Genomic DNA, 13,512 nt, shown 5'->3' on the forward strand with positions numbered 1-13,512 from the left:
GTTCATTTTCCAGCCTTTTTTCACCACCGGGGTCAACAAATGTCGAATTTTCAACTTTTTTTGAGGCTTCAGAAAACAACATTTTCGACATTTAGGCAACATTTATTTGCCTTCACATGATCCGCCTGATAATAAACTATGGTTTAAAGACATTATTGCCCGATTTCAGAGACGTTGATTTTCCAGCATTTTTTCAACCCCGGGGTCAAGAGAAATGTCGAATTTTCAACTTTTTTTGAGGCTTCAGAAAACAACATTTTCGACATTTAGGCAACATTTATTTGCCTTCACATGATCCGCCTGATGATAAACTATGGTTTAAAGACATTATTGCCCGATTTCAGAGACGTTGATTTTCCAGCCTTTTTTCAAGAGAAATGTCGAATTTTCAACTTTTTTTGAGGCTTCAGAAAACAACATTTTCGACATTTAGGCAACATTTATTTGCCTTCACATGATCCGCCTGATGATAAACTATGGTTTAAAGACATTATTGCCCGATTTCAGAGACGTTGATTTTCCAGCCTTCTTTCACCCCCGGGGTCAACAAATGTCGAATTTTCAACTTTTTTTGAGGCTTCAGAAAACAACATTTTCGACATTTAGGCAACATTTATTTGCCTTCACATAATCCGCCTGATGATAAACTATGGTTTAAAGACATTATTGCCCGATTTCAGAGACGTTGATTTTCCAACTTTTTTTCACCCCCGGGGTCAAGAGAAATGTCGAATTTTCCCCTTTTTTTGAGGCTTCAGAAAACAACATTTTCGACATTTAGGCAACATTTATTTGCCTTCACATGATCCGCCTGATGATAAACTATGGTTTAAAGACATTATTGCCCGATTTCAGAGATGTTGATTTTCCAGCCTTTTTTCCACCCCCGGGGTCAACAAATGTCGAATTTTCAACTTTTTTTGAGGCTTCAGAAAACAACATTTTCAACATTTAGGCAACATTTATTTGCCTTCACATGATCCGCCTGATGATAAACTATTGTTTAAAGACATTATTGCCCGATTTCAGAGACGTTGATTTTCCAGCCTTTTTTCACCCCCGGGGTCAAGAGAAATGTCGAATTTTCAACTTTTTTTGAGGCTTCAGAAAACAACATTTTCAACATTTAGGCAACATTTATTTGCCTTCATATGATCCGCCTGATGATAAACTATGGTTTAAAGACATTATTGTCCGATTTCAGAGACGTTGACTTTTAGCCCTTTTTTTAACCCCCGGGGTCAACAAATATCAAATTGTCAACTTTTTTTGAGGCTTCAGAAAACAACATTTAGGCAACATTTATTTGCCTTCACATGATCCGCCTGATGATAAACTATGGTTTAAAGACATTATTGCCCGATTTCAGAGACATTCATTTTCCAGCCTTTTTTTCACCCCCGGGGTCAACAAATGTCGAATTTTCAACTTTTTTTGAGGCTTCAGAAAACAACATTTTCGACATTTAGGCAACATTTATTTGCCTTCACATGATCCGCCTGATGATAAACTATGGTTTAAAGACATTATTGCCCGATTTCAGAGACGTTGATTTTCCAACCTTTTTTCACCCCCGGGGTCAAGAGAAATTTCGAATTTTCAACTTTTTTTGAGGCTTCAGAAAACAACATTTTCAACATTTAGGCAACATTTATTTGCCTTCACATGATCCGCCTGATGATAAACTATGGTTTAAAGACATTATTGCCCGATTTCAGAGACGTTGATTTTCCAACCTTTTTTCACCCCCGGGGTCAAGAGAAATGTCGAATTTTCAACTTTTTTTGAGGCTTCAGAAAACAACATTTTCGACATTTAGGCAACATTTATTTGCGTTCATATGATCCGCCTGATGATAAACTATGGTTTAAAGACATTATTGCCCGATTTCAGAGACGTTCATTTTCCAGCCTTTTTTCCACCCCCGGGGTCAACAAATGTCGAATTTTCAACTTTTTTTGAGGCTTCAGAAAACAACATTTTCAACATTTAGGCAACATTTATTTGCCTTCAAATGATCCGCCTGATGATAAACTATGGTCTAAAGACATTTTTGCCCGATTTCAGAGACGTTGATTTTCCAACTTTTTTTCACCCCCGGGGTCAAGAGAAATGTCGAATTTTCAACTTTTTTTGAGGCTTCAGAAAACAACATTTTCGACATTTAGGCAACATTTATTTGCCTTCACATGATCCGCCTGATGATAAACTATGGTTTAAAGACATTATTGCCCGATTTCAGAGACGTTGATTTTCCAACTTTTTTTCACCCCCGGGGTCAAGAGAAATGTCGAATTTTCAACTTTTTTTGAGGCTTCAGAAAACAACATTTTCGACATTTAGGCAACATTTATTTGCGTTCATATGATCCGCCTGATGATAAACTATGGTTTAAAGACATTATTGCCCGATTTCAGAGACGTTCATTTTCCAGCCTTTTTTCCACCCCCGGGGTCAACAAATGTCGAATTTTCAACTTTTTTTGAGGCTTCAGAAAACAACATTTTCAACATTTAGGCAACATTTATTTGCCTTCAAATGATCCGCCTGATGATAAACTATGGTCTAAAGACATTTTTGCCCGATTTCAGAGACGTTGATTTTCCAACTTTTTTTCACCCCCGGGGTCAAGAGAAATGTCGAATTTTCAACTTTTTTTGAGGCTTCAGAAAACAACATTTTCGACATTTAGGCAACATTTATTTGCCTTCACATGATCCGCCTGATGATAAACTATGGTTTAAAGACATTATTGCCCGATTTCAGAGACGTTGATTTTCCAACTTTTTTTCACCCCCGGGGTCAAGAGAAATGTCGAATTTTCAACTTTTTTTGAGGCTTCAGAAAACAACATTTTCGACATTTAGGCAACATTTATTTGCCTTCACATGATCCGCCTGATGATAAACTATGGTTTAAAGACATTATTGCCCGATTTCAGAGACGTTGATTTTCCAGCCTTTTTTCCACCCCCGGGGTCAACAAATGTCGAATTTTCAACTTTTTTCGAGGTTTCAGAAAACAACATTTTCAACATTTAGGCAACATTTATTTGCCTTCACATGATCCGCCTGATGATAAACTATGGTTTAAAGACATTATTGCCCGATTTCAGAGACGTTGATTTTCCAACTTTTTTTCACCCCCGGGGTCAAGAGAAATGTCGAATTTTCAACTTTTTGTGAGGCTTCAGAAAACAACATTTTCGACATTTAGGCAACATTTATTTGCCTTCACATGATCCGCCTGATGATAAACTATGGTTTAAAGACATTATTGCCCGATTTCAGAGACGTTGATTTTCCAGCCTTTTTTCCACCCCCGGGGTCAACAAATGTCGAATTTTCAACTTTTTTCGAGGTTTCAGAAAACAACATTTTCAACATTTAGGCAACATTTATTTGCCTTCACATGATCCGCCTGATGATAAACTATGGTTTAAAGACATTATTGCCCGATTTCAGAGACGTTGATTTTCCAACTTTTTTTCAACCCCGGGGTCAAGAGAAATGTCGAATTTTCAACTTTTTGTGAGGCTTCAGAAAACAACATTTTCGACATTTAGGCAACATTTATTTGCCTTCACATGATCTGCCTGATGATAAACTATGGTTTAAAGACATTATTGCCCGATTTCAGAGACGTTGATTTTCCAGCCTTTTTTCCACCCCCGGGGTCAACAAATGTCGAATTTTCAACTTTTTTCGAGGTTTCAGAAAACAACATTTTCAACATTTAGGCAACATTTATTTGCCTTCACATGATCCGCCTGATGATAAACTATGGTTTAAAGACATTATTGCCCGATTTCAGAGACGTTGATTTTCCAACTTTTTTTCACCCCCGGGGTCAAGAGAAATGTCGAATTTTCAACTTTTTTTGAGGCTTCAGAAAACAACATTTTCGACATTTAGGCAACATTTATTTGCCTTCACATGATCCGCCTGATGATAAACTATGGTTTAAAGACATTATTGCCCGATTTCAGAGACGTTCATTTTCCAGCCTTTTTTCACCCCCGGGGTCAACAAATGTCGAATTTTCAACTTTTTTTGAGGCTTCAGAAAACAACATTTTCGACATTTAGGCAACATTTATTTGCCTTCACATGATCCGCCTGATGATAAACTATGGTTTAAAGACATTATTGCCCGATTTCAGAGACGTTGATTTTCCAGCATTTTTTCACCCCCGGGGTCAAGAGAAATGTCGAATTTTCAACTTTTTTTGAGGCTTCAGAAAACAACATTTTCGACATTTAGGCAACATTTATTTGCCTTCACATGATCCGCCTGATGATAAACTATGGTTTAAAGACATTATTGCCCGATTTCAGAGACGTTGATTTTCCAGCCTTTTTTCAAGAGAAATGTCGAATTTTCAACTTTTTTTGAGGCTTCAGAAAACAACATTTTCGACATTTAGGCAACATTTATTTGCCTTCACATAATCCGCCTGATGATAAACTATGGTTTAAAGACATTATTGCCCGATTTCAGAGACGTTGATTTTCCAACTTTTTTTCACCCCCGGGGTCAAGAGAAATGTCGAATTTTCAACTTTTTTTGAGGCTTCAGAAAACAACATTTTCGACATTTAGGCAACATTTATTTGCCTTCACATGATCCGCCTGATGATAAACTATGGTTTAAAGACATTATTGCCCGATTTCAGAGACGTTGATTTTCCAACTTTTTTTCACCCCCGGGGTCAAGAGAAATGTCGAATTTTCACCTTTTTTTGAGGCTTCAGAAAACAACATTTTCGACATTTAGGCAACATTTATTTGCCTTCACATGATCCGCCTGATGATAAACTATGGTTTAAAGACATTATTGCCCGATTTCAGAGATGTTGATTTTCCAGCCTTTTTTCCACCCCCGGGGTCAACAAATGTCGAATTTTCAACTTTTTTCGAGGCTTCAGAAAACAACATTTTCGACATTTAGGCAACATTTATTTGCCTTCACATGATCCGCCTGATGATAAAGTATGGTTTAAAGACATTATTGCCCGATTTCAGAGATGTTGATTTTCCAACCTTTTTTCCACCCCCGGGGTCAACAAATGTCGAATTTTCAACTTTTTTTGAGGCTTCAGAAAACAACATTTTCGACATTTAGGCAACATTTATTTGCCTTCACATGATCCGCCTGATGATAAACTATGGTTTAAAGACATTATTGCCCGATTTCAGAGACGTTGATTTTCCAACTTTTTTTCACCCCCGGGGTCAAGAGAAATGTCGAATTTTCAACTTTTTTTGAGGCTTCAGAAAACAACATTTTCGACATTTAGGCAACATTTATTTGCCTTCACATGATCCGCCTGATGATAAACTATGGTTTAAAGACATTATTGCCCGATTTCAGAGACGTTGATTTTCCAACTTTTTTTCACCCCCGGGGTCAAGAGAAATGTCGAATTTTCACCTTTTTTTGAGGCTTCAGAAAACAACATTTTCGACATTTAGGCAACATTTATTTGCCTTCACATGATCCGCCTGATGATAAACTATGGTTTAAAGACATTATTGCCCGATTTCAGAGATGTTGATTTTCCAGCCTTTTTTCCACCCCCGGGGTCAACAAATGTCGAATTTTCAACTTTTTTCGAGGCTTCAGAAAACAACATTTTCGACATTTAGGCAACATTTATTTGCCTTCACATGATCCGCCTGATGATAAAGTATGGTTTAAAGACATTATTGCCCGATTTCAGAGATGTTGATTTTCCAACCTTTTTTCCACCCCCGGGGTCAACAAATGTCGAATTTTCAACTTTTTTTGAGGCTTCAGAAAACAACATTTTCGACATTTAGGCAACATTTATTTGCCTTCACATGATCCGCCTGATGATAAACTATGGTTTAAAGACATTATTGCCCGATTTCAGAGACGTTGATTTTCCAACTTTTTTTCACCCCCGGGGTCAAGAGAAATGTCGAATTTTCAACTTTTTGTGAGGCTTCAGAAAACAACATTTTCGACATTTAGGCAACATTTATTTGCCTTCACATGATCCGCCTGATGATAAACTATGGTTTAAAGACATTATTGCCCGATTTCAGAGACGTTGATTTTCCAGCCTTTTTTCCACCCCCGGGGTCAACAAATGTCGAATTTTCAACTTTTTTCGAGGTTTCAGAAAACAACATTTTCAACATTTAGGCAACATTTATTTGCCTTCACATGATCCGCCTGATGATAAACTATGGTTTAAAGACATTATTGCCCGATTTCAGAGACGTTGATTTTCCAACTTTTTTTCACCCCCGGGGTCAAGAGAAATGTCGAATTTTCAACTTTTTGTGAGGCTTCAGAAAACAACATTTTCGACATTTAGGCAACATTTATTTGCCTTCACATGATCCGCCTGATGATAAACTATGGTTTAAAGACATTATTGCCCGATTTCAGAGACGTTGATTTTCCAGCCTTTTTTCCACCCCCGGGGTCAACAAATGTCGAATTTTCAACTTTTTTCGAGGTTTCAGAAAACAACATTTTCAACATTTAGGCAACATTTATTTGCCTTCACATGATCCGCCTGATGATAAACTATGGTTTAAAGACATTATTGCCCGATTTCAGAGACGTTGATTTTCCAACTTTTTTTCACCCCCGGGGTCAAGAGAAATGTCGAATTTTCAACTTTTTGTGAGGCTTCAGAAAACAACATTTTCGACATTTAGGCAACATTTATTTGCCTTCACATGATCTGCCTGATGATAAACTATGGTTTAAAGACATTATTGCCCGATTTCAGAGACGTTGATTTTCCAGCCTTTTTTCCACCCCCGGGGTCAACAAATGTCGAATTTTCAACTTTTTTCGAGGTTTCAGAAAACAACATTTTCAACATTTAGGCAACATTTATTTGCCTTCACATGATCCGCCTGATGATAAACTATGGTTTAAAGACATTATTGCCCGATTTCAGAGACGTTGATTTTCCAACTTTTTTTCACCCCCGGGGTCAAGAGAAATGTCGAATTTTCAACTTTTTTTGAGGCTTCAGAAAACAACATTTTCGACATTTAGGCAACATTTATTTGCCTTCACATGATCCGCCTGATGATAAACTATGGTTTAAAGACATTATTGCCCGATTTCAGAGACGTTCATTTTCCAGCCTTTTTTCACCACCGGGGTCAACAAATGTCGAATTTTCAACTTTTTTTGAGGCTTCAGAAAACAACATTTTCGACATTTAGGCAACATTTATTTGCCTTCACATGATCCGCCTGATAATAAACTATGGTTTAAAGACATTATTGCCCGATTTCAGAGACGTTGATTTTCCAGCATTTTTTCAACCCCGGGGTCAAGAGAAATGTCGAATTTTCAACTTTTTTTGAGGCTTCAGAAAACAACATTTTCGACATTTAGGCAACATTTATTTGCCTTCACATGATCCGCCTGATGATAAACTATGGTTTAAAGACATTATTGCCCGATTTCAGAGACGTTGATTTTCCAGCCTTTTTTCAAGAGAAATGTCGAATTTTCAACTTTTTTTGAGGCTTCAGAAAACAACATTTTCGACATTTAGGCAACATTTATTTGCCTTCACATGATCCGCCTGATGATAAACTATGGTTTAAAGACATTATTGCCCGATTTCAGAGACGTTGATTTTCCAGCCTTCTTTCACCCCCGGGGTCAACAAATGTCGAATTTTCAACTTTTTTTGAGGCTTCAGAAAACAACATTTTCGACATTTAGGCAACATTTATTTGCCTTCACATAATCCGCCTGATGATAAACTATGGTTTAAAGACATTATTGCCCGATTTCAGAGACGTTGATTTTCCAACTTTTTTTCACCCCCGGGGTCAAGAGAAATGTCGAATTTTCCCCTTTTTTTGAGGCTTCAGAAAACAACATTTTCGACATTTAGGCAACATTTATTTGCCTTCACATGATCCGCCTGATGATAAACTATGGTTTAAAGACATTATTGCCCGATTTCAGAGATGTTGATTTTCCAGCCTTTTTTCCACCCCCGGGGTCAACAAATGTCGAATTTTCAACTTTTTTTGAGGCTTCAGAAAACAACATTTTCAACATTTAGGCAACATTTATTTGTCTTCACATGATCCGCCTGATGATAAACTATTGTTTAAAGACATTATTGCCCGATTTCAGAGACGTTGATTTTCCAGCCTTTTTTCACCCCCGGGGTCAAGAGAAATGTCGAATTTTCAACTTTTTTTGAGGCTTCAGAAAACAACATTTTCAACATTTAGGCAACATTTATTTGCCTTCATATGATCCGCCTGATGATAAACTATGGTTTAAAGACATTATTGTCCGATTTCAGAGACGTTGACTTTTAGCCCTTTTTTTAACCCCCGGGGTCAACAAATATCAAATTGTCAACTTTTTTTGAGGCTTCAGAAAACAACATTTAGGCAACATTTATTTGCCTTCACATGATCCGCCTGATGATAAACTATGGTTTAAAGACATTATTGCCCGATTTCAGAGACATTCATTTTCCAGCCTTTTTTTCACCCCCGGGGTCAACAAATGTCGAATTTTCAACTTTTTTTGAGGCTTCAGAAAACAACATTTTCGACATTTAGGCAACATTTATTTGCCTTCACATGATCCGCCTGATGATAAACTATGGTTTAAAGACATTATTGCCCGATTTCAGAGACGTTGATTTTCCAACCTTTTTTCACCCCCGGGGTCAAGAGAAATTTCGAATTTTCAACTTTTTTTGAGGCTTCAGAAAACAACATTTTCAACATTTAGGCAACATTTATTTGCCTTCACATGATCCGCCTGATGATAAACTATGGTTTAAAGACATTATTGCCCGATTTCAGAGACGTTGATTTTCCAACCTTTTTTCACCCCCGGGGTCAAGAGAAATGTCGAATTTTCAACTTTTTTTGAGGCTTCAGAAAACAACATTTTCGACATTTAGGCAACATTTATTTGCGTTCATATGATCCGCCTGATGATAAACTATGGTTTAAAGACATTATTGCCCGATTTCAGAGACGTTCATTTTCCAGCCTTTTTTCCACCCCCGGGGTCAACAAATGTCGAATTTTCAACTTTTTTTGAGGCTTCAGAAAACAACATTTTCAACATTTAGGCAACATTTATTTGCCTTCAAATGATCCGCCTGATGATAAACTATGGTCTAAAGACATTTTTGCCCGATTTCAGAGACGTTGATTTTCCAACTTTTTTTCACCCCCGGGGTCAAGAGAAATGTCGAATTTTCAACTTTTTTTGAGGCTTCAGAAAACAACATTTTCGACATTTAGGCAACATTTATTTGCCTTCACATGATCCGCCTGATGATAAACTATGGTTTAAAGACATTATTGCCCGATTTCAGAGACGTTGATTTTCCAACTTTTTTTCACCCCCGGGGTCAAGAGAAATGTCGAATTTTCAACTTTTTTTGAGGCTTCAGAAAACAACATTTTCGACATTTAGGCAACATTTATTTGCGTTCATATGATCCGCCTGATGATAAACTATGGTTTAAAGACATTATTGCCCGATTTCAGAGACGTTCATTTTCCAGCCTTTTTTCCACCCCCGGGGTCAACAAATGTCGAATTTTCAACTTTTTTTGAGGCTTCAGAAAACAACATTTTCAACATTTAGGCAACATTTATTTGCCTTCAAATGATCCGCCTGATGATAAACTATGGTCTAAAGACATTTTTGCCCGATTTCAGAGACGTTGATTTTCCAACTTTTTTTCACCCCCGGGGTCAAGAGAAATGTCGAATTTTCAACTTTTTTTGAGGCTTCAGAAAACAACATTTTCGACATTTAGGCAACATTTATTTGCCTTCACATGATCCGCCTGATGATAAACTATGGTTTAAAGACATTATTGCCCGATTTCAGAGACGTTGATTTTCCAACTTTTTTTCACCCCCGGGGTCAAGAGAAATGTCGAATTTTCAACTTTTTTTGAGGCTTCAGAAAACAACATTTTCGACATTTAGGCAACATTTATTTGCCTTCACATGATCCGCCTGATGATAAACTATGGTTTAAAGACATTATTGCCCGATTTCAGAGACGTTGATTTTCCAGCCTTTTTTCACCCCCGGGTTCAAGAGAAATGTCGAATTTTCAACTTTGCTCTTTCCTCTACAGGCAGGACAATTGGAACTGCCGCAAAAAAATAAAAGCCCACCCTCCGTTGGCTCTTAAAATGCAGGAAGCGACCATGATCCCAGCTCCAGTGTAATGTCCTTCCTCACAGCAAATGGGCATCATCTTGTCTTTATGGACACCCGGTAAAGAAACAGGGAACTACCTATGGTTCAAATAGTACAAGTAGTCCCAGCTGCCCCCGGGGCCCCGAAGCCGCCTGTCGAATGTATAACGATCAGCCCTCCGTAAGATGGATGAAGGGAAGATAGCGCTGAGGCTGCTGAGACTAAAGCCTTCGGGCTCCGAGTGTGTGTGTGTGTGTGTGTGTGTGAAGGAAGTAAAAACAGCAGGACACATTTTAAAACCCCTACACACTATCCATCCTGTACTCTGTCCTGTAGAACCGGGGTGCCACGAGACCCCGGCCTGACAGCTAATTTCTCCCACCGTTAGTTCCGACCACTGATAGCCGAGTAGAAGTTTGGCAACTTTCGGGGTATTTAATTTGGGCTTGTAACAGCTCTCATTAGTCAAAAAAAAAATGATCCCGCGGATTCGGTTATTTTTTTTCCAAAAGCATCGGCTTCGCCCAGCGCTTATCCGTCGGTTGCATCAGCTGGAGTTCACCATCAGATGGCGGTCCATTAATGCGTCTCTCTGATGTAGATTGCTGGTGGCGGGGGGAAGGTTGCGTCAGCGGAGACTTGGGGTGTGTGTGTGAACCCCGGGCCCTGTTGAGGCTCTGACACAGACGAGTCCCAGAGGGTCTCCACGCCGAAGCATCTTATCGGTTAGTTCGCATTACAATGACTCCTGTGGCCACAGTTGGCTCTTCAGTAAAGCCTCTCTGAATTTCAAGAGCTTTGAAGTCCCTTTTTTTTTTGATGAACGTTTCGTTTGTATTGCATTATAAACTTGTTTATAAGGCTTTATAGAAGACCGTTTATAATCATGGGCTCTAATATTGGACTTTTTGAGCATCTTTTTTACAGTATAATATTATGTTATTCACAATTAGATTGTAATTACCTTTTTTCTACTATACTTGAAGCGGTTAATGTCCAACTTGTATTTATTCATAGAAATGACCATGAGTTTTAATTGACCTTATTGTAAAATGTTATAAATATTAATATTATTTCTTCTTTATTACTATTCTGAGTTCGGGGGCAGGAGTGGAGTGAAAGTATCTGGATGTTCTGTTCTATGTTAGTCTTAGTATCCTTTGTCTTTGTTGTTTTTCTTTGATCTTTGTCTTTATCTTTAGACTTAGATTGTAAGTAAGTAAGTAAGTAAGTAATAATTATTTATATAGCGCTTTTCGAGACCAGGGTCACAAAGCGCTTAGACAATCAAAACAATACTCAAAAAAGTGCATACTTTAAAGATCAAGATAATACTGAGAACAACACAGGAGTTTGAGAAATTCAAGGAAAAGCCTGAACAAATAGAAACGTCTTAAGATGTTTCTTAAAGGAGTCAGTAGATCCATTAAGCGCAAAGAGAGAGGAAGATCGTTCCAAAGCTTAGGAGCAACAGCCTGAAAAGATTTCTCTCCTCTGGTCCTGAGCCGTGTGCATGGAACCATAAGTAGATTCTGATCCACAGACCTCAGAGCCCGAGCTGGGGTGTAAGGCTGGATCAGATCAGTGATGTAAGGAGGAGTCTGACCACGAATAGCTCTGAAAGTAAGAACCAGAATTTTAAAGTTGATCCTGAAAGAAACTGGAAGCCAGTGAAGAGTTTTAAGGATCGGAGAAATGTGAGTTCTTCTACTAGAGCGGGTCAGAATTCTCGCTGCAGAGTTTTTTATCAACTGCAGGCGAGACAACTCCTTCTTGTTAAGACATGAAAACAAACTGTTACAATAGTCCAGACGAGAAGAAACAAACGCATGGATTACAAGCTCCAGATCATGTTCCGACAACATTTTCCTAAGTTTAGAGATTTTTCTCAGTTGAAGGAAACAGTTTCTGGTCAGTTTTCTACAGTGTCGAACAAGAGACATGTCTTTATCAAATACAACACCCAGGTTTCTCAGGCTCAGTTTGACAGACTGACCTAAGTCACCCAAGTACTGACTCAACCCTGGAATCTTATCATCAGGAGCAATCACCAGAGTTTCATCATTTCACCATTGTGTCATCTTGTTCTTTCTCTTTATGTTCTTGTTCTTATTTTATTTTGATTTATTTTTTATTTTTTATTTAAAAAAAAATTGCTGTATGTATTGGCTATTGGAAAAAAAACATTTCCCGAAGGAGACCTCCTGAGGAATCAATAAAGTTTTTACCTTCCCTTACCTTTTATTTAAACTGTGCTGCCCCTTTTTTTACAGGCGCAACTTGTGACATTTTTGTGTGGAGTCTCTCTTTCCTCCAGTCACTCTGGTTTCCTCCCACAGTCCAAAACCGTACATAAGTTAAGTGAGTCTGTTTCTGATTGGTTGTCTGTCTTTGTGTGCCCTAGACTGGCATCCTGTTCAGGGTGTCCCCCGTCTCCACCCCTGAAGACAAACCCTGCTATTGGAATAAGCAGCAGAAAATGTATTTTTACATTTGACTCGCCTTTTTTAGATTTTTTCGATGGATGCTGCGATAATTGGGATTTTCATTTTCTCTGTGAGATCAACAACGTTTATATCTTATCTTACATAATGTAATCTCTATCCCACATTTATCCCAAACTCAAGGCCCCGGAGCCAAATATGGCAGCAAAGTAATGCAAAGACTGCTTGAAGTTTGGCCAAAACCAAATGTAGATTAATATTCATGTTGATTATGAAAGTGAATAAATAAAATACAGATGCAGGGAAAGGATTTTGATTTGAGGGTAATAAAGGTCAATTACCAAATGAATAAACATAAAAATAAACCTGTGACTTAGACGGCTATAAGAGTTTGGCCCCTTGCCTGAATAAGTATATCTACTCTACATGATATACAGGGTTTATGTCTTCTTTAAAGCCTTTAAAATGCATGATTACAACTTAAAAAAGACTTTTATAGAAAGTGTTGCCAAATGTTGCCCTAAAGTAAAATGTGATTCAAAACTATTAATAAATAGAGTTCATTAATTGAGGAAATATACTTTCAAACATTTTAAAACATCATAAATCATTTATTCTACTTTACTATTCAGTAAAATGCCTTTCGTTTACTCAATTCTTCATTGTCATTCAAGTGCTGTTTTTTAACCCAATGAAAAATGTATTGTTTTTTTAAACAAGTGTTCAGCAGGGGGTTTTGTCTCGTGACTCAATGTTCGTATTTGTCCAGGGATGGACCTACAGTACAATGATCCACATTCTTCATAAACGACACGGCAGGAATGTTCTGGCTTCCTGTCCAAAACAATACAGTCCCGGGAA

This window comes from Callionymus lyra, chromosome 9, assembly GCF_982586985.1.
Source record: "Callionymus lyra chromosome 9, fCalLyr1.hap1.1, whole genome shotgun sequence".
Lineage (NCBI taxonomy): Eukaryota > Metazoa > Chordata > Actinopteri > Syngnathiformes > Callionymidae > Callionymus > Callionymus lyra.